This window comes from Procambarus clarkii, chromosome 45 (assembly GCF_040958095.1).
Source record: "Procambarus clarkii isolate CNS0578487 chromosome 45, FALCON_Pclarkii_2.0, whole genome shotgun sequence".
NCBI classification, from domain to species: Eukaryota; Metazoa; Arthropoda; class Malacostraca; order Decapoda; family Cambaridae; genus Procambarus; species Procambarus clarkii.
The window spans coordinates 5,558,401-5,580,092 of record NC_091194.1 but is presented as its reverse complement, the minus strand read 5'-3'; the positions used below and the strand labels follow the sequence as shown (position 1 = coordinate 5,580,092).

General features: G+C 39.4%; 1 protein-coding gene across 1 annotated transcript in view; it reads left to right on the top strand.

Annotated features, from left to right (window-relative positions):
• The first annotated feature begins 4,156 nt into the window (after nucleotides 1-4,156).
• LOC123769820 (serine/threonine-protein phosphatase 6 regulatory ankyrin repeat subunit C) overlaps nucleotides 4,157-21,692 on the top strand; it is a 125,051-nt gene continuing 107,515 nt past the window's right edge. Inside the window, exon 1 of the mRNA XM_069301266.1 lies at nucleotides 4,157-4,750. The gene's annotated coding sequence lies outside the window, so the exon portion shown is untranslated. The remainder of the gene's footprint in view (nucleotides 4,751-21,692) is intronic.

Below are 21,692 nucleotides of genomic sequence, written 5' to 3'. Positions count from 1 at the left end.
TGTCAGTTGCTTAATTTAGAAACTGTACTTGTGGTCGATCTCGAACCCATTTATGATGTGACGACTTATACTGAATTTTGTAACTAGCTCATCAAGATTGTAACTTGCTTAGCTAAATGAATTGTGGGGTTCAGTCCCTGAGCCCATTATGTGCCTCTGTAACCCTTTCCACTACCGCCCACAAGATGGGTATGGGGTGCATAATAAATGAACTAAAACTAAACTTTATGGACAGCTCTAAATTACTGATGAAGGCCTATTCGCCCATGCGAGGCAATCCTATTTATCTTCAACCAAACTCATTTATTAATATATGTCTTTGCTTGAAACAATCTAGCGATCCCATGTCTATTATGTCACTTTTTATTTATTTTTATTTTATTTTATTTATAAATATAAGAGTTCTTACAGTCTTGTAAAGCTACTAGTACACATAGCGTTTCGGGCAAGTCCTTAATCCTATTTTTCTCCGGAATACGACCCGCCAAGTAGTTTAACAACCAGGTACCCATTCACTGTTGGATGAACAGAGGCTACAGTTGAGGATTGTCGCCCAGTAAATCCTCCCCGGCCAGGATATGAACCCAACCCGTCCTCGACTCAAGTCCATTACATCCAAGGGTCGACCCCACAGACGCATTCATAAATTTTTAAATGCTGTTCATTCAAAACAGGAATTTTCTCAAATATAAATTAATATTATAATATATTAGCATATTGTGCATATATAGGCATAGGTTAGGTTAGGTGTTTAGGTTCTGTTGGCGATTATTTGTTTGTAGTACGTGGGTGAAGCATTTATAGCGTTGTGGTTCAACAAAATTCGTCAGTGAAGCACTTTGAAGCACAAAATAATTACAGTGAAGCACAAAATAATTACAACCTTTGCCCACAACTAGGGTATGTATTAGATTCATCCATCCTAGAAGGTTGTAACACAACCCATGGGCATCACACCAGAAACAAATATTTATTTGATATTCCAAAAGTGCGACTTAACCAACCAGAAATGCTCTACAATTCAAGGGACCCAGAATGTGGAATGATTTCCCCAATCATGTCAAAGGCTGTGCCTCTTTCAACCAGTTTAAGAGTGGAACTAAGTACTATCTAATTAACTCCATGTAACCTACCTTACCCCCTAAATGTCAACCTATGTTTTGCTTCTAAACAATGCTGTTTGATTTCTGCCATGTTCCCTCCCTTTTCTTTTTCTTTTTTTTCTGTTTTTATTCAGATTCAGATTCAGATTCAGATGTTTATTCAGGTAAGGTATATACATACAAGTGATGTTACATTAATGGATTGATATATAGATAGAGCTAGTACATACAATGCCTAAAGCCACTATTACGCAATTCCTTTTTTTAACACAATTTATACTTTACTCCCAATTATTATTAAGTTTTAGTCTAAGTATTTTTCCCCCACACCACTTGCCCGAAACGCTATGCGTATTTAGTGGCTTTAAGTATTGTATGTACTAGCTCTATCTATATATCCAACAGTATGTTTGTAACTCTGTATCTATGTATGCACTTTTCCTGAATAATTATTATTATAGATACACATTTGTAAGTTCCTTATCCACACCACACGGCCAATATCTGCATCCCCAATATCCACACCTACACATCCATAACCACATTTACACGTCCTATAACCACATCTACATGTCTAATATCTTGACATACGCGTCAAATAACCACACCTACACGTCCAATATCCACACCTCAGTAACCCACATTTACCCCACTGGGAATATTTAGTTAAAAGTGCATGTTGTTACTTTTCTAATTTGGGCAACGTTTTGTTTATAAGATTTCAGAGGGAATAGATGCGACTTCTGGTAGTAAGAACCCACTAATTCGGTGCCTTGCTTCGGCGTCGAGGCATAAAGAAATAATGTTATAGTTACCCCCTTCAAGCCTTGTATAAAATAATATAATGAAGATAAGTTCAAAACTACATTTAAGTCAAATAATAATAATGTTTATAAAAATTAAAAAAAATAAGTAATATACATAAATATTTGTTAAACAAAATCCATAAATGATGTAAAATGTTTTTAAAATATTTATAAATTATTACATAATTTACTGTGATTTTTGAAAATTTAAAGCTGAAAGTTAGTTGTACTTTTAAAATTATACGTTACATTTATTACATTCAACGCTAATATTTTTAGAAACCCTTGGATTGCTATTCTGCAAGCCTGAGGGTAAAATAAAATAAGTTATTAAGTACAACAATTGTCTTAATGTGTTAACCATAATTAATACATGGAGTAACCAATCCAATCAGTAAAAATGACAAATGTTGTACCACGTCGAATACAACTTGACTTGCCAAATTTCGCCGACAGAATCAAAACAAACGCTAAACCCATGACTGAGGGTTAATAACTCCAACTCAATAGTTTACTCAATTCTGAACATTGTTCAGGATTAAAGTGTAAAATCAAGATATACGCCATGAAGTGGTGTATATCCCTCATAGTGGATATAATATACCGGCTTTGCAATATGAAGAAAATTAGTTACCCCTCTAAATAAATTAGAAAATAAAATATAAGAAAATGTTTTAAGCTTAGTTTAAAATTGAATCAACTCAAATATTGTTTTGAATTGTTTAAAAACACATTTAATTCTTCAAATAATTTCGTAAATTATAAATGAAAACAATATATTGTAAAAAACAAGGAGTTGTATTAAATTATCATTAATTATTATATAATATTTTTATAAGTTAAAAATTTTGTAAAAATATTTACACTTGTTTGCAACACTCCCTGCATCGTCTCATTACATTCAACGCTGATATTTTGGACGCTCTACAGGTCGAAACGACCTCTAGGGTGGTATTAAACATTCATAAATATACTTGGTTAATAACCATGTTATTATTAGGTAATAAATCTAAACGACCTTTAGGGTAGTTTAAGACGTTAAATAAAAAATACGGATTATTATTAATGTAATTATTAGGTTAAGTTAAAAGATGGTCAGACTTTCCTAGAGTCTAAATAAAAACTTAACTCACAAAATTAGAAGATTGATCGGTACAGCGCCAGTCTTGCTTCTTTCGGGTTTGGTGTTCGATTCCCGATGGTCCACCGCTGGCGGCAGTAATAAATTATACATCAAATTATACATTAACAATAATTACATCGCACCCCTCAGGGAGTTTGTGCCACTTACCGAAGTGGATCTGACCAAATATAAACTCTGTCAGCAAAGTTATTCACATACCTAATACCACTATATAACTAATGTGAAAAAATCAGAATTTACAGATAATTCTAAGAAATGTTCAAGAAACGTGTAACTACTTTATTCAGAATAAGGTACTACGAGAAATCATAACCAAATTTACAAAGTTTGCCTACTGTAGGTAATGCATGTAGATGATTGTCCCCCGCCGCCTGTGGTGTTGGTGTAGAAGCACTCACCTAGCTAACTAGTTGTGTTGCCGGATTGGTTCGGTTGTGCTTAGGCTCTTTGGTCCCGCTTCTCAACTAATCACTAGAGATTTAAATTGCCTGGTTTAAAGACTAAAACGTATCCTAGCATCGCCTAGGATGTGTTTTATTGCTGAGATCAAGTGAAACACAGAATGGGGAAACAATGTTAACAAACTGAAGTAATATTTACAAAGTAAAAAAAGAAACAGCTAATTCTAAATTAATAAACTAACTGTAGTGGATAAGCATTAACTTACATAATAAATATAAATTAATGCGTAATGACAATAATAAACTAAAGGTAAGCCGTAGTGAGTGTAGTAAAATGTAGTATCTATCTACTTAGCAATCCCCATGGCACAGTGGTAAGGCACTCGCCCGGCACTTTGGCCTGGGCTCGTATCCTGGCCGAATCCAGGGCACCAATCCTTAACTGCAGCCTCTGTTCAGTCAGCAGTGAATGGGTACTGGATCGTATTCCGGGGAAAATTAGGATTAAGGACCTGCCCGAAACGCTATGCGTACTAGCGACTTTACAAGAATGTAAAAACTTATAAATAAAATAAAATAAAAATAAAATCATACCTGGCTAGAGTAATTGTAGCATGTGATGGGCGCTCGCTTGACTGTTATTGTCGGTGAGCGGCAGATCAGCTGAGACGCCTTTTTAACCTTGACGCCAACCGGACGTCTGGACGCATCCTCCGCCTGAGAGACGCCGGAACACGTTTTGTTTTGTGATTTAGATTTGATACTACCGTTTGGCATCCCTATTCAACGGTCCGGCTTGTACAACGCCTGGCGCACATAGCCTTGGGTTACGGGATCGTTGGTAGATTATATTTTAACGTGTTCTGGCTGGTTCCGGCGGGGTGACGGTGTCCGGCGCCGGCTTGGCCGAGAGGTGCTGGAAATTGATAGGTCTTAGTGGGCTCCTGGTTTGTCCTCAGACGTGGTGAGCGGCTGGCTTCTGCTCTGCCGGGGGGCACTGGATGAATTTTACGTTTTAGTTGGAGGGTCGAGTTTTTGGTTTTGCTAACCGGTGTTCTCTGTGTGGGTCAGGGGCGGTGCTTGTCACCCTGAAGGACTCCTGGGGCTCCCCAATCATCTGCCTGTCGGTGCGTTTTTTTGCCGCGAGGCATATTAGTTTCCAGTGATTGGCGTCACTCGTTTCGCAATTAGGCTTGGCATTTCACCTTTCCGGGCCTCGCGATTAACCCTTCACGGGTACGCCGGGGGGCATCCCATCCCACGATGGTCGTCGCCCCTAAATCAACAAGTACACAGGTTGGTGAAATGTACTGTCTTATTTTCTGTATGTTTTAGCTTCAGTTGATTATTTAATTTGCTTATCGTTATAGTGAATAGAAAGTGCTCAAACTATATTATATATGTATTGTATATTATATGTCTTGGTATTATTGCAGGATGTAACTACTATAATTTTTTTATGAATAAAGCCACAGGTCTGGCTAAGTGCTTGATTGCCTTAGTGAGTATTATTAAATAATCAAGTGACCAGACTATTTAAAGTAGGCTGTAAAGTGAAGTAAATAGTTCATTAATGGTCATTTACTATGGTTTCCACATAGCATATTATTGTCATTGTGCATTAACTTATAACGTATAGTAAATTCATTTTGTACCTTCTCCAACTTGTTTAGTTTACCTTTACCAAAACATGACATGACAGAGGCAGCATAATCAATAAGAGATCTCACAGTATGTCATGTGATTACCATTGGAATGGGAAATGTAGAATATGATTAATAATTGTGTACTATATGGGTTTGTGAGCCCCTTCAGGGACCTTTATATTTATTTATGTATTTATTTATTTATTTATACAAGAGTTCTTACATTCTTGTACAGCCACAAGTATGCATAGCGTTTCGGGCAAGTCCTTAATCCTAATTTTCACACTCGCACATCCTCAGGAAGCAGCCCGTATCAGCTATCTAACTCCCAGGTACTTATTTAGTGCTAGGTGAAGAGACGAATCAGGGTGAAATAAACTCTGCCCATTTGTTTCTGCCTCCGCCGGGGATCGAACACGGACCCTTAGGACTATGAAGCTCGAGTGCTGTCCACTCAGCCGTCAGGCCTTATCTAATAGTTTATATAACTTAATATACGGTAATAAGCTTATATAAGGTAATAATTTAAGATATATAACTTGGGGCCCAGTCAATCCTCCCCGGCCAGGATATGAACCCAGACCAAAGTGCTCGCGAAGCGCCGGGCGAGTGCTTTACCTCAGCGCTACGGGGACAGCTAATTACTATTACTATTATTATTATTATTATTATTATTATTATTATTATTATTATTATTATTATTATTATTATTATTATTATTATTATTATTATTATTATTATTATTATTATTAATTATCGTCCCCCATAATTACATGAGGTGACGGAGAACACATTATATGATCTGCCAGTTCATAGCCCTTACGTTACAGTTTAGCCGGGGACTTAAACCATCACCATTTCTATGGTCTTCCAGCACAGCGAAAATTTTATTAGTAATATATAAACTTAATAAAAAGTTATATCGCCTATAGTGTTTTGTTTCACCCGGCGCACAATAATGAGAATATATTTCAATTCATACATTGATAGGACTACATCCACCCTACATGAGGGTGGCGGTGGTGTAGGTATTGGTAGGGTGGCGGAGGGTGTAGGTACATCCTACATGAGGGAGCCGGTGGCTGAGCGGACAGAACACTGGACGGGTGATCCTGTGGTCCCGGGCGCCGGCGAGAAACAATGGGCAGTTTCTTTCACCCTGATGGCCCTGTTACCTAGCAGTAAATAGGTACCTGGGAGTTAGTCAGCTGTCACGGGCGGCTTACTGGGGGTGGAGCTCTGGTCGAGGACCAGGCCGCGGGGACACTAAAGCCCCGAAATCATCTCCAGATAACCCTCCTCCCATGAGGGGGGCTACAGCTGCCAGTACCACCTACTGCTTATGTGTGTGTGTGTGTGGGGGGGGGGGTGGTCCACGCCAGCGGGCCTGGCTGTAGGGGTGCTACGCCGGAACCTCCCCAAAGTGATCAATTGAACTTGTGTTCACCTTATCTTTGAGGTATTTTCAAACCAGCATTTACCAGAGTCTTGAATCTAAACTTATTTAATTTATCCGAAACTTATCCAATATATATATACATATATATATATATATATATATATATATATATATATATATATATATATATATATATATATATATATATATATATATATATATATATATATATATATATAATATATATATATACATATATATACATATATATAATAAATAAATGTGTGTATATCACGAAAATAAACACGTGATTAAGAATGTGACAATGTCAGATCACGGAAGAAAATGAAACAGGAATTTCCTTAAGTACTTTCGTATATTAAATACATCTTCAGAAGGAATGTGATTCCTTCTGAAGATGTATTTAATATACGAAAGTACTTAAGGAAATTCCTGTTTCATTTTCCTCCGTGGTCTGACATTGTCATAATAAATAAATAAATTATGCATTGTTTCATGTATAGCCCTAAACACTGCTCAGGGCTAAAACACGGAAGACATCTTCCGTCACGCAGGGTGCAGTCGCACTTCCACAGATCTCCAGTATCATCTATTGATACTGGTAATGGCTCAAAAGGGCCACCACTTACGAGCTATTCATGCCCGTGCCACCTTTTGGGTGGCTTAATCTTCATCTTAACACATTCACAAGGGAGACATCTCCCGTCATGCAGGGTGCATTCGCACCTCCACAGATCTCCAGTATCAGCTCTTGATACTGGTAATGGCTCAAAAGGGCCACCACTTACGGGCTATTCATGCCCGTGCCACCTTTTGGGTGGCTTAATCTTCATCAATCAATCAATCAGGGCTAAACATAAACTAAAGTAAATCCAAGGATATATATACATCGTGAAGCGAGATGCTCGTCTTTGTGTATATAGCTTGTAGCTTATCAGCTTAAGAATGTAAATAAAATTTCTTACCCCCTCGCAAAGAGCTTAGAAAATGAAAAATAATATTACAGGAAATGGTGAATACTAAATACAAATTAATTCAAATAAATATACTTTTAAATTATTTAAAATTTGTTTATTTTATTAAATCATTTTGTAAATTATAAATTTAAACAAAACTCAATAGAAAAAATTAATTTTTAACATAATTTTAGTTATTATTACATAATGTATTGAAATTTGTAGAATTTAATAAATAAATTTACACTAGCACGTGAAACTACTGTGATTCAGTTCATTACATTCAACGCTAAAATTTTAGACGCCCTTTAGTTCGGAACGATCTTTAGGGTGGTAATAAAGCTATGTTAAGAATTAGTTATGTAAAATACGCCGCGACTATTGCTGTATAACGAAGTAAATTTAGTTACATATAAATATTGGTAGCAGTCTTTCATGAAGTATATGTTATCGAATTCTATTTTAATTATGTTTTTCTTCACTTGACAAGGAAGCTGGAAAATTAAGTCTCCGAAGTTTATCTTACAATTTATTATAACCTGAAGGTAAAAATATCTTGACCCTTGTTTACATTATCAGAGGCAAAGTTCTTGTGGATACAAGGTGATTGATGAGGATTAAGCCACCCAGGGATGGCACGGGCATGAGTAACCCGTAATGAATATAAGGTGATTGATTTTTATATACAAGAGTTCTTACATTCTTGTACAGCCACCAGCACGCATAGCGTTTTGGGTAACTTCTAACTAATCAGCTTATATAAGGTAATAATATAAAATATATAGGGTAATTGGCGCCTGACAGCTGAGTAGACAGCGCTTCGGATTCGTAGTGCTGAGGTTCCAGGTTCGATCTCCGGTGGAGACGGAGACAAATGGGCAAAATCTTTATTTCACCCTGATGCCCCTGTTACCTAGCAGTAAATAGGTACCTGGGAGTTAGACAGCTGTTACGGGCTGCTTGGCTGCTTCCTGGGGGGGGGGGGGGAGGTGTTTAACAAAAATGAGGCTTAGTCGAGGACCGGGCCGCGGGGACGCTAAGCCCCGAAATCATCTCAGGATAATAGCTTACCTTATATAACTTGGGGCCCAGTCAATCCTCCCCGGCCAGGATATGAACCCAGACCAAAGTGCTCGCGAAGCGCCGGGCGAGTGCTTTACCTCAGCGCTACAGGGACAGCTAATTATTATTATTATTATTAATTATCGTCCCCCATAATTACTTATGGTGACAGAGAACACATCATATGATCTGTCAGCTCTAAATCTGTCTAAGCATTTTTTGTCAATTTTACTGGCATTTATCTACTTAAAATTATCTGTTAGATTAAGGACTTGCCCAAAATGCTATGCGTGATAGTGACTTTACATGAATGTAAAATCATCATTACTATGTACTCTCCTAACCCCCAATGTACCTTCTTGAATATAAATAAATAAATAAATAAATGTTCATATGCAGACGAGGGGTCACAATAACGTGGCTAAAAAATGTTGACCAAACCACACACTAGAAAGTGAAGAGACGACGATGTTTCGGTTCGTCCTCGACCATTATCAAGACGATTGAGCATTATATATGACCATTATCACAATCGACTTAATAATGGTCAAGGACCGAAACATCATCGTTTCTTCACTTTCTAGTGTGTGGTTTGGTCAACAAATAAGTTCATCGCTCTTCCTTACAGTTTAGTCGGGGAATTAAACCATCAACATTTCTATGGTCTTCCAGCACAGCGAAAATTTTATTATTAATACTTAAAATTATACGATAATTAAATCGCCTATGGTGTTTTGTTTCACCCGGCGCACAAAATTGAGAATGTAACGTTGGCATTGGTTTTGGGTAAGTGTTTGGTTTAAGGTCTCACCCAGGGCGCCGGCTGGAGAGTCATTCAGGGCCCCCACAATAGCTTATTAATAATCAACAAAGTATACTTTAGCCCTGACCATTGTTCAGGGCTAAAATAATCCAAGAATATATACATCGTGAAGCGAGATGCTCGTCTTTGTGAACATAGCTTATCAGCAGTAGAACGTAAATATAATTAGTTATCCCTCACAAAGAGTTTGGAAAATGAAAAATAGCATTTCAGTAAATGATGAAGGCTAGATACAAATTAATTCAAATAAATATACTTTTAAATTATTTGAAATTGTTTTCGTTTATTAAATCATTTTGTAAATTATATATTCAAACAATTCATAATAAAAAAATATGTAATTTTAAACAATTTTAGTAATTATTATATAAAGTATTTGGATTTTTAGAATTTTATAAATAAATTTACAATAGTACGTGATATAAATACTCATTTAATAGATTAATATATGTTACTTACGTTATATTTTAAACGCCCTTTAGGGGGCCTAAGTTCTATATATACTGAAAATGTGCAATAAATTTGTTTCATTCTGGTCCAAGTCTCGGCATCGTAGCGTAAATAGGAAGGTACGAAAAGAATATTTAATTATTTGTCAACAATTTTCCAAATTGGTCAAAAATTAACATCAAACACAAGTGTCAACTGCACGGGCTCACCATAGCCATTGCTACTTGGAACTTTTTTGTTCCAGGTAGCAAATCTTTAACATCAACAACAACAGTGTCAACTGAAATCATGTCATTTTTTTTTTTTGCAGGGATATTCCTGCGCGGGCCCTAAGCCTCTGGCTGGCCCACTAAGTGTTGCTTGTTTCTGTTTTACTTGGGCGGAGTATGAGTATTTATGACTCGTATGGTCGCTTCAGTAAGATTTTGTCCCAAGTGTTTAACAACTTCTGCTCTGTTGAATCTAAGTTGAAATCTTAATGGGTTTGTAACTCTACACTGTGTTAGGTGATATTCCAGTGGTCTGTCGGGCATTTTTCCAGTGCTGAGATTTCCTCTCATCTTCCGGAACCTGTAAGCCTATTTCCCATCCAAGCCTGATGCGATGTAAGTGTACTTCTGTTGTTCTACTGCTCCCTTTCATCTAACTAAGCAGTTCGTAGTTGGTTGAATTCTTGTACCAACCCGCAGATCCTGATGTTGGAACTGCTGTGTTGTGGTCACTGTACATCTTTTGCATTGCTCTGTTTCTAATTTCTTAATCTGTGATAGACTCTGTGGTATGTAGATGTCTACATTTCTTCTCTTAGTTGCAATTTTTGCAGCTTCGTCTGCAATGTCATTTTCTATTATTCCCACATGACTTGGCACCCAGTTGATAAGTACCTGTCAGCCTTGTCGTTTGAGTGTTTGCATTAATGATATGACATTTGTGATCAGATGGATGTTATCATATATGTGTTCTTGTTGCAATGTTTCAATGGCAGTTCTTGAATCTGTATGTATGATAACATGTTGTCGGTGTTCAGCAAGTGCATGTTCCAAAGCCTTTTGAATGGCAAGCATCTCTATTTGTAAAGTCGAACACCCATTTGAGAGTCTCTAACTATTTACAGAGTTTCTTGCTTTAACTGCAACTCCGCTTTCTTGTCCCTGCTGGTCTACTGATCCATCTGTAAAGTATGTGAAGCTGTCAGATGCCAAGTTTGCTTCTATATGCATCTGTGCAATATTCTGTTCTATATACATCTGTGCGTAGCAGATAAGGATTAGTCTGGTTCTTTTTTCCTTCAAGAGCCATAATCTTTAAAGTCTGCTGGCAGCGATTCCCAAGGGGCTTGCATAACAAAGTCTGCATGTATTTCGTCGACATCCTTCTCAGTGATTGTTTTTGTTATATCGAATGTATTGATGGTGTTTATTGCACAATGGGTCCACCTGTTGCTATTGGAGGCTCTTCTGTCCAGAGTTAGTGCTCTAGTGATTATATCTTTAAGTGAACTGATTCTAGGTCTAGTCAATATCTTGGTCAGCATGCATGCAACAATCCCTTTTATCCTTATTTCAATCGACGTTAGCTTGGTTTCTAGTCTTAGGTTCAGTATTTTAGTCCATCTGGGAACTCCTGTTATGACTCGCATTGCATCGTTTTGAATAACCAACGTTTGCCCACTTTATTATATGCTAATGTGTCACAAAAGTGTAATAGAATGATTATATCTGAAACGTGTGGTTGTAGTAACTTACTGAAAATGTGTAATATTCGTTGAAAAAAAATCTCCCTTTTTATTTAGGCTGTAGTACTGAAGCTTGGAACAATTGCAGCCCTTTTCATATACAACTAATCAAAAAAGATTTGTTGACATTGAACAAAGTTTAAAAAACTAACTGATGGCCCCTTAGTTCGAAACAATCTTTATGATGGTAATAAAACTATACTAAGAATTTATTGTGCTAAGTACGCTGAATCTGTATAAAGAAAGAAATTTAGTTGCATATAAATATTGGTAGCAGTCTTGTAAGAATGTTATTGAATCCTGTTTTTCTTCACTTGACAAGGAAGTTGGAAAATTAAGTCGCCAAAGTTTATTTTCAATTTATTAAGGCCTGAAGGTAAAAAAAATGCATTTCTTGACCCTTGTCAACATTATCAGAGACAAAGTTCTTGTGGATACAAGGTGATTGATGAGGGTTAAGCCACCCAGAGATGACACGGGCATGAGTAGCCCGTAATGGATACAAGGTGATTGATTTTGATTTCTTTGATTTTTTTTTTATATACAAGTGTTCTTACATTTTTGCACAGCCACTAGCACGCATAGCGTTTCGGGCAAGTCCTTAATCCTAATTTTCCCCCGGAATACGACCCCTCCAAATCGTTTAACAACCAGGTATCCATTTTACTGTTGGGTAAACAGAGGCTACAGTTAAGAATTGACGCCCAGTAAATCCTCCCAGGCCAAAGCGCTCGCGAAACGCTAGGCGAGTATCTTACCACTTCGTCACAGGGACTGTTGGCAATTCAAATGCGCACACTGGACTCGTGCACAACAAAACTAAAGGCAGGCGATGAGTCACAATAACGTGGCTGAAGTATGTTGACCAGACCACACACTAGAAGTTGAAGGGACGACGACGTTTCGGTCCGTCCTGGACCATTCTCAAGTCGATTCAGGACGGACCGAAACGTCCAGGACGGACCGAAACGTCGTCGTCCCTTCAACTTCTAGTGTGTGGTCTGGTCAACAAAACTAAAGGCCTTCCCGGTAACCAGGGAGACCCGATAACAGATGGGCTAACCACCTAATATCCGTGGGTCGGCGACTTTTGCAACTATACTCTCGCGACCAAATATCAGTCACTCCAAATATTGTCTCAATCCCGTGGTGACATTAATAAACCTCCTACTGCCTTTATTGTCGCTGGGCATGAAGATTATAGAAAAGGTAATGTTTTAAAGTCCCCAATAGAGCCTGAAATGAAGGTTCTATGGACCGAGAGACATTTGTTGTGCTCTCCGTCATCTCCAAATTAATGGGTAAATAGAAGTGGTTTTCCTGTAATAATGCATTTGATGACGTTTTCTAACATTCATGTATTAAAGAGAGTTGCAATTTCTTTAAGGTAAACTCCTATAAACATTAGGAGCTTAACAAATTATCAACATAGGTTCCAGATATCAAATCTAATCAAATTAAATGTTTATTCAGGTAAAAGTACATACATAAAAGATGAGTTACAAACATAATGTTAGATTTTAGAAAGAATTAGTACATCGAATTTTCAGTCTCCGTGGTGTAGTGGTAAGACACTCGCCTGGCGTTCCGCGAGCGCTTTGTCATGGGTTCGTATCGGCCGGGGAGGATTTACTGGACACAAATCCTTAACTGTAGCCTCTGTTTAACGCAACAGTAAAATGTGTACTTGGTTGTAACAACGATTCTTCGCGGCGGGGATCGTATTCCAGGGACCTGCCCGAAACGCTACGCGTACTAGTGGCTGTACAAGAATGTAACAACTCTTGTATATATCTCAAAAAAGTCTAAATCACTAAAACAGCCGACATGGTTCCGCTTTTGACAGCTCAGTCTCCGTAGTGGAATCTCAAATATTTGAGCAATCAACCCTTTTCCTCCTATCTTAGAAATACAATGTTATATATCATATTATTAGTGCCATCTTTACATGTTGGTTCAGTAATGTGAATAATATAGTTTGACTTTAAAGAAAAATTAATATATTTTATTGATTTTGTTTTATTAGTAAAAATCGGAAACAATCTTGAGGTTATCTTGAGATGATTTCGGGGCTTTAGTGTCCCCGCGGCCCGGTCCTCGACCAGGCCTCCACCCCCAGGAAGCAGCCCGTGACAGCTGACTAACACCCAGGTACCTATTTTACTGCTAGGTAACAGGGGCATAGGGTGAAAGAAACTCTGCCCATTGTTTCTCGCCGGCGCTCGGGATCGAACCCGGGACCACAGGATCACAAGTCCAGCGTGCTGTCCACTCGGCCGACCGGCTCCCTGAGGAATGAGATAGTTTAGTTCATTTATTATGAAGTAAAACCGTGGGTGGTAATGTACTCCAAATCCATTATATGGGGGTAGTGGACCCATTGCAGTCTCCGTGGTGAAGTGGTAAGACAATCGCCTGGCATTCCGCGAGCATGGGTTCGTATCCTGGCCGGGGAGGATTTACTGGGCGCAATTCCTTAACTGTAGCCTCTGTTTAACGCAACAGTAAAATGTGTACTTGGATGAAAAAACGATTCTTCGCGGCAGGGGATCGTATTCCAGGGACCATAGGATAATTAAGGACTTGCCCGAAACGCTACGCGTACTAGTGGCTGTACAAGAATGTAACAACTCTTGTATATATCTCAAAAAAAAAAAAAAAAAATCCATCCCATAGGCATTAGTGGACCTCATTCCAGTGTTGCCAGATTGGGCTACAAATAGCGAATTGGGCTACTTTTGAGAGCCCCGCGTTCCCAAATTTTTAATTTCGCTACTTGCTACTTTTTGGGCTAATTTACAAGCAAGATGTGCTAATTTGGGCTATTAAAGTTAAAAATGTACGATTGCGAGTTACATGAAAGTAAATGAGCTATAAATAATTATAATTAATAATAATTGTAAATATTAATTAATACTAAATAATATTATTTAATAAATTAGTCCCAATTCAATGCAGAGTTTTCTTCCAAGCACAGAAACTTATAAATATAAATACAAGATAATAGATAGATCGATAAATAAATAGACAACTTTCAAATATTGCTCCAAGTAATGGCGAGAGGAAAAAACTACAGTATACATTACATTTGAAATTAATAATGGATGAATGGTAATAAATTGGTGTATATTTGTATGTATACCAGACAAAGTTCATTTAATGGCAGAATTTAGCCATTTTGTGTAAAATTCTTATATCTCATATTATTAATTATAACAGTAATCGAAAAAGTCATAGTTTGTATAGACAAGAGATGAAACAGAGAGCCATGAGCTAGATCGATGTGCTGAGTCTATAAGGAGGCCGAGCTTCCAGAAATACCTTCCTGTGATTGGCTGTTGCGGGGAATACCAAAACTCTTTTATGAATAAAATTTAAACTAAGAAATAGGTCCTTGTGCACAACAACAAGGTTGTTGTGAAAAAGAACAACAATTTCTGTTTTGCACCTGACAGAAATCTCCATCTAACTGAATAATTTACTCGAATAAGAGAGCAGAGCCGTGTATCATTATTTGCGTCATGGCAACCCCCAATAATAACGTCTCAAGTTAGGTAGCCAGCCCATTTTTATATAACATCTGTTATATCCTGCAATATTTAATTATCACTTTATTAACACTTTAAATAATTAACACTTCACTGTTTTTGGGTAAATTATAGTTAAAGCAGAATTCCATAAGCAGGATTAGTGGGCTGAACTAAGATGATTTACTAAGTGGATGGCACCTATAGCTGATCCCTTCCTGTGATTGGCTGTTGTGTGAATGTCAACAAAGAATATCTACCAATGATATGCCATTTATTATGCACCCCATACCATCTTTGTGGGCGGAGCTTGGAACCTCCTACCCGAGCACAACAACCCGCCTTATGGGTTGCTGTTTGGCTATTTATAGTGCGTTGGAAAAAAAACAGATGGCGTTAGTTGTATTTTGTGGGGTGATTTGTTATAAGTGCAATTTGATGTCAACAGATGGCGTAAGCTGTATCTTATGGCCACTGTTGACCAGCCAGTTGATAGTGTTCTCTTCTGCCGACAGATGGCATCAGCTGTGTTGTTATTACTTCCGAATTCCCTTTAAACACTGATCTACAAATCCCGTAGCTTATGATAAGGTTTTATACCATTTATGATAAGTATTAGATAACTGGAGTTCCGCAATTACTTTTATTTATCAACTGTTCAGGATATCATCATATAACGTCTGGTTGGGACGTACTGCTTTCGATTGGTGAAGATTAAGCCACCCAAGAGGTGGCACGGGCATGAATAGCCCGTAAATACTGCTCTCGTAATATTATTCAGGGGGGTGGGGGAACTATCAAGTGAAAGCGCCAAGCCATTACGACTATAATGGCTCGGAAGGGATCGGAAGGGATCAGGATACGGATTTGAGATGGAACGGGGGAAAGGAATGGTGCCCAACCTCATGGGCGTTCGGGGACTGAACGCGGACCTGTAGGAAACGAGACCGTCGCACTACCGTCCAGCCCAAGTGCTTAAGCGTAATATTATTAAAACAACAATTTATGCATATAATAACAGCATTTCACACTAAAAATACTTGGATATATTGAAATTTGGTAGTGAATTCCAATCTAGGAATCTTCTATGACTAAACTGTACTTTTTAATAATTTTATGTACTTTACTTATTATTAAATTATTAAGTACTTACTATAATAATCAAATAAATTATTTTATTTAATATTTAAATTAAATGATAAAATAATAGGTAATAATAAATCATTGTGTAGGGGGACAGGCAGCCAGTGTATATATACATGTTAGGCTTATACCAAGATCCCACAAAGGTCCCACAAAGGTGCCAAATTAAAGACTGGGAGCTGCCGGGGCGGGTCCAAGGGTTACTGGCGGCCCTGGCCAGGCTGAACTTCCGCGCCCTTATAATCACCATTGTTTAATAATCTTCACAGGGAGAAACAACTGTAAATATAGGAATAGTTTATTACAACATACACGGTAAAGAAAACAGCTCGGAAACTAAGGAAATAAAGCTGCCGAAAAAACATTAAAGTCCACTTCAAGTTCAAGTATGTTTATTGAGACAATAAAAAAATGCATCTTAAAGGGATAGAGTAGCTTAGGCTATTTCTACCCCCCCCCCTCTACTTCAAGTCCCTCAAGGGGCGCACAAATTCAATGAGTACAAATACACAAATCACAATACAAGAATCCCATTTAACATAGCAGGTTAAAATAGGAAGCACAGCATATAAGTGTTACATTAAGTGAGTTACAAGTTACAAGGGAACAAGTGAGAAGGCGGTGGAGGCCAAAACTGGAATTGCACACTGATTTTAATGCAGATATGTCGTGATTATCATAATATAAAGTTGTTAAGGCACGAAAACATTTTTATTCGTTAAATTGTATAAGGCAATTAAAAGAACCTAACTCACAGCCCCTCTGTTCAAGTCCCTCAACATGCTAAACATATACTCACTCTACACATTCTCGTGTGCTATCTACATGTACAAAACCCTTGTGCATGGTCGGGCTTCGGTTGGTGCATGGTTGTGCTTCAGAGGTTTTGTTCGGTTCGGTCATGCTAGGCTTGCAGTTACACAACTGGTCGGGGTCCGCTTACACAACTGGTCGGGGTTCCGGGTGCACAACAAACCACCACTCACTGGTTGAATAGTGGATGCTTAATGAACTACCCACCTCTGGCGGCAAAAAATCAATATATAATATGTGTGTGTGTGTGTGTGTATGTGCAGAAATAATATTAAATTAATAAAACAATTAACATCGTGTAGTGTACTCTATATATCAAAATATATTACTTTGAAACCCATATCATTCACTAAAAAAAATTGGGCTACTCTTATTACAAATTCGCTACTTTTAGACCGTCAGCTCGCTACTTTCAGCAACTTAGATCTGGCAACCCTGCCTCATACCCATGTTGTGGGAGGTATTGTTCCCCATACTCATCCCGTGGGAGGTAGTGGACCTATATCCATCCCATGGGCATTAGTGGACCTCATACCCATGCTGTGGGCTGTTGTCGCTCAAGAGAATTTCATTTTCTGGGCGTAGTGGACCCCATACCCATCCCATGGGTGTTAGTGGACCCCATACCCATCCCATGGGTGCAACCCGTTCTCGCAAATTCGTAAAGTCAATATTGACTTATTAACTACGTGCATAGGTGATATACTAAACATAATAGATACCCTTAAAAAGGATCATAGAAAACACCGACCTTACCTAACCTTGTTAGTATCTTAAGATAAGCATCTTATTGCTTCGTAATTACAATTATTACTTAACCTATACCTATTATAGGTTAGGTAATAATTGTAATTACGAAGCAATAAGATGCTTATCTTAACATACTAAGTAGGTTAGGTAAGGTCGGTGTTTTCTATGAATCTTTTTAAGGGTATCTATTATGTTAAGTATGTCACCTATGCACATATTTAATAAGTCAATATTGACTTATTAAATTTGCGAGAACGGGTTGCATGGGTGTTAGTGGACCCCATACCCACGCTGTGGGCGGGAAAAGGTTACAGAGCACATAACGAGCTCAGAAACTGAACCCGAAAATTAATTTAACTTGGCAAATTACGTGGTGTTGATAAGCAAGTTAGGCGGGTTAATGTATATGACTATATCAACAACGGCCTCGAGAAGGACCACAAGTACAGTCTCTGAGGTCAGCAACTTACATATGCGGCGAGTTAGTTCCATGTGCACGAAGCACATGTGAATTATGAAGCAGTTAGTTTCATAATTCATGTCTTGCAGATGATGAGTCACAATAACGTGGCTGAAAAATGTTGACCAAGCCGAGCGGACAGCACACTGGACTTGTGATCCTGTGGTCCAGGCGCCTGCGAGAAACAATGGGCAGAGTTTCTTTCACCCTATGCCCCTGTTACCTAGCAGTAAAATAGGTACCTGGGTGTTAGTCAGCTGTCACGGGCTGCTTCCTGGGGGTGGAGGCCTGGTCGAGGACCGGGCCGCGGGGACACTAAAGCCCCGAAATCATCTCAAGATAACCTCAAGATAAGCCACACACTAGAAAATTGAAGAGACGACGACGTTTCGGTCTGTCCTGGGCCGTTATCAAGTCGATTGTGTGATTGTGTGCCACACAATCGACATGATAATGTTCCAAGACGAATCGAAACGTCGTCGTCTCTTCAATTCCTAGTGTGTGGTTTGGTCAACATTCATGTCTTGTCCGAAACGCTGTGCCTATTAGTGGCTTCAGGCATTGTGTGTACTAACTCTATCTATAAATCCAACATTATGTTTGTAACTCATTTTCAATGTATGTACCTGAATAAACATCTTATCATATCTTATCTTATCTTATGTTATAATTTGATTGGCTTGTCATGCACAACCTCCCTCCCTCCCCCCCCCCATCCACTTGGAAGCGGTGGAAAGCCTACAATCGCCGACACTTACTACCCTATAGTTAGCAAACGGGGGATATTTGGCAAAATTTCTGGTGAATGAAAATGTTTTTCATTCGTCATTATGAATGAAACGTATACATAGTTCTTGAACATTTGTTACAAGAACTGTTACTGAATTCATGAATGTTTTGGGACTTGGCCACAGAGGGAAGAGATAGGCTCAACTGTGTTTACAAAAAACGTACTGTTTCTACACTTTACCTCATTGTGAAGTTATATAATTAAGGAGGAGACTGACGGAGCCTGAGAGGGGTGGGGAGGGTAGGGATGGGGGGATGGGGAGATGGAGGAGTAGGGGGATGGGGGTGTGTGGGTGGGGGTATTATGGCTACACAAAGCTGCCCAGAGCGCCGCCCCTTCACCCCCTACACCGGACAAGGGTCCGGTAATAACACGCCTGTCTCACCCAATCAGTGTAGCCAGAGGAATGTAACCGGTGATTATACGGGAAGAGGGTCACGGCGAGAGTGGCTCTATTGTAGCAAAGGTGAACTTTGTAGGAGAGTGCAGATGGGAGAGGTCAATGGGTCCTCAAACCTACACACGCTAATGGTCAAGTGCTCCTCTGTGGTTGGCTGTTGGCCTCTTGCTTGGTAACCAAGTGGTTGGTTATTGATGTAGGTGTAATGATCCGGTGAGTTGGGCATTTATCGTCTAGTGAAGCTTCATCAGTGTGGATGTTCTCAAATATGTTAATACAATCAGAACTAAAAGCGGGTTTTCTTCCTATTGGGGAGTGTTGTTCATGCTGCTATGGCGGTGTGTCCACTCACAAGATGAGTGGCGCTCCCCAATAAACTCGCCCCTCGGGGCAAAATTTAAAAATTTAAACCACACAGAATATTTTTGGTAATGTTAGTTTATATATATTCACGCCATCAGTGTTCCGGGGATGTCTTTCTTGGCAGGACCAGGAGTCATCAATCATTTAGTTTGACAGTTGAGAGGCGGGACCAAAGAGCCAAAGCTCAACCCCCGCAAGCACAATTAGGTGAGTATTTACCCAACCACTTACGGAACCTGTACATCTTTCCTCACTCATGGCGGCTTTGTTTACATTTATGAAACCGCTTATGAGACCCGAAGCACTACGAGGTTGTTGTTGATTTAGGGCGACGACGATCAAGGGAGCGGATGCGCCCTACCAAGTTGTTTACAACAACAATAACCTGGGCTCCGAAGTTTTCAAGCTCGTAAGCTTTTAAATAAATGTAAACAAAGCCGCCATGAGTGAGGAAAGATGTACAGGTTTCGTAAGAGGATGTGTAAATGCTTGAAGAATCCTGGCTCTTGTTCTGCATGTTTGAGAGTGGATGAGTTGGTATACTAATGGATGGAATGTGAGAAAGAGGTACCTGTGTTTGTCTTAGTTTACCAAGACAACCAAGCTTGCATATTCCAGCTACATATACAACACTAATGTTGACAGGAAGGGATGACTACACCCTTGTGGTGAAGAGTTTACCGGCCAGCCATGTCCACAATACACTCTGAAGTATAAACAGTCACGGAGCAGAACGCAATGGAAGGCAACACCAAGGCCTTACAGAACGTAAATATTTACATTAGCGACACCTTGGGGTCCCTGGAGAGTGCGTGTATAAGCTCTATAGTTTAGCGCCTAGCGAGGCAGAGTCCTCAGCACTATAGAGCCTCCCTAAGCGCTAAGATCACCCCCAATGTGCAGGGAATCTATTCACACACACACAAAAAGAATGTTCGCTCGGTTGAGGTCCGGACTAAGAGAAGAGTATTCGTATACGAGAGAGGAAAAAAAGTTAATCTCAAAGAGAGAATTTTATACATGGATTCCTGCCAGACAGATTTTATCTTCTCCTCCTTTTTTAGTAGTTATTTGCATATTCGTTTCTCTTGAGGATGAGTTGTAGGGGCGGCGAGATGGCTTCGGGTAGGTATGGTTCGCTGGCATGACATGGTTGGATACTTAGGTTCCTTGACACTGGCTGGAGCGGATTATATGGGGCTTACGATGGTATGCTGATGCTGCCCACAGGCTCATGGGGCCCTGTCTCTCTGTCTGTCTGTCTCTCTGTGTCTGTGTATCAATGTCTGCCTCTGTCTCTGTCTCTCTCGAGAATCTGTGGCATTAAAGTGCCCTAATCTAACCAACCTGAGGACCCACGAACAGAAAACGGGACATTATGTCAGTTTGGCGAGCCACTTCCATTTTCGTGGACCTTAGTTCCTGCTCTTAACTAAAATATACGTCAAAATGTGGCGCGCTATATAGAGAACAGGTTGCATGGCCTGTTGTACTGACTATATAGGGATGTGATGAGAGAGAGAGCGAGCGAGCGAGCGAGAGAGAGAGAGAGAGAGAGAGAGAGAGAGAGAGAGAGAGAGAGAGAGAGAGAGAGAGAGAGAGAGAGAGAGAGAGAGAGAGAGAGAGAGAGAGAGAGAGAGGGGGGGTCCTCATGACCTCCCATGAACCGGATACAAGCAGACCGGAACGGCACGAGAAGAGGAATATAACGGTAGGGAATCGGACACAACAGAGGCTACCGAATGACCTCAACGGTCAACAGAAGCTACCGAACGACCTCAACGGTCAACAGAGGCTACCGAACGACCTCAACGGTCAACAGAGGCTACCGAACGACCTCAACGGTCAACAGAGGCTACCGAACGACCTCAACGGTCAACAGAGGCTACCGAACGACCTC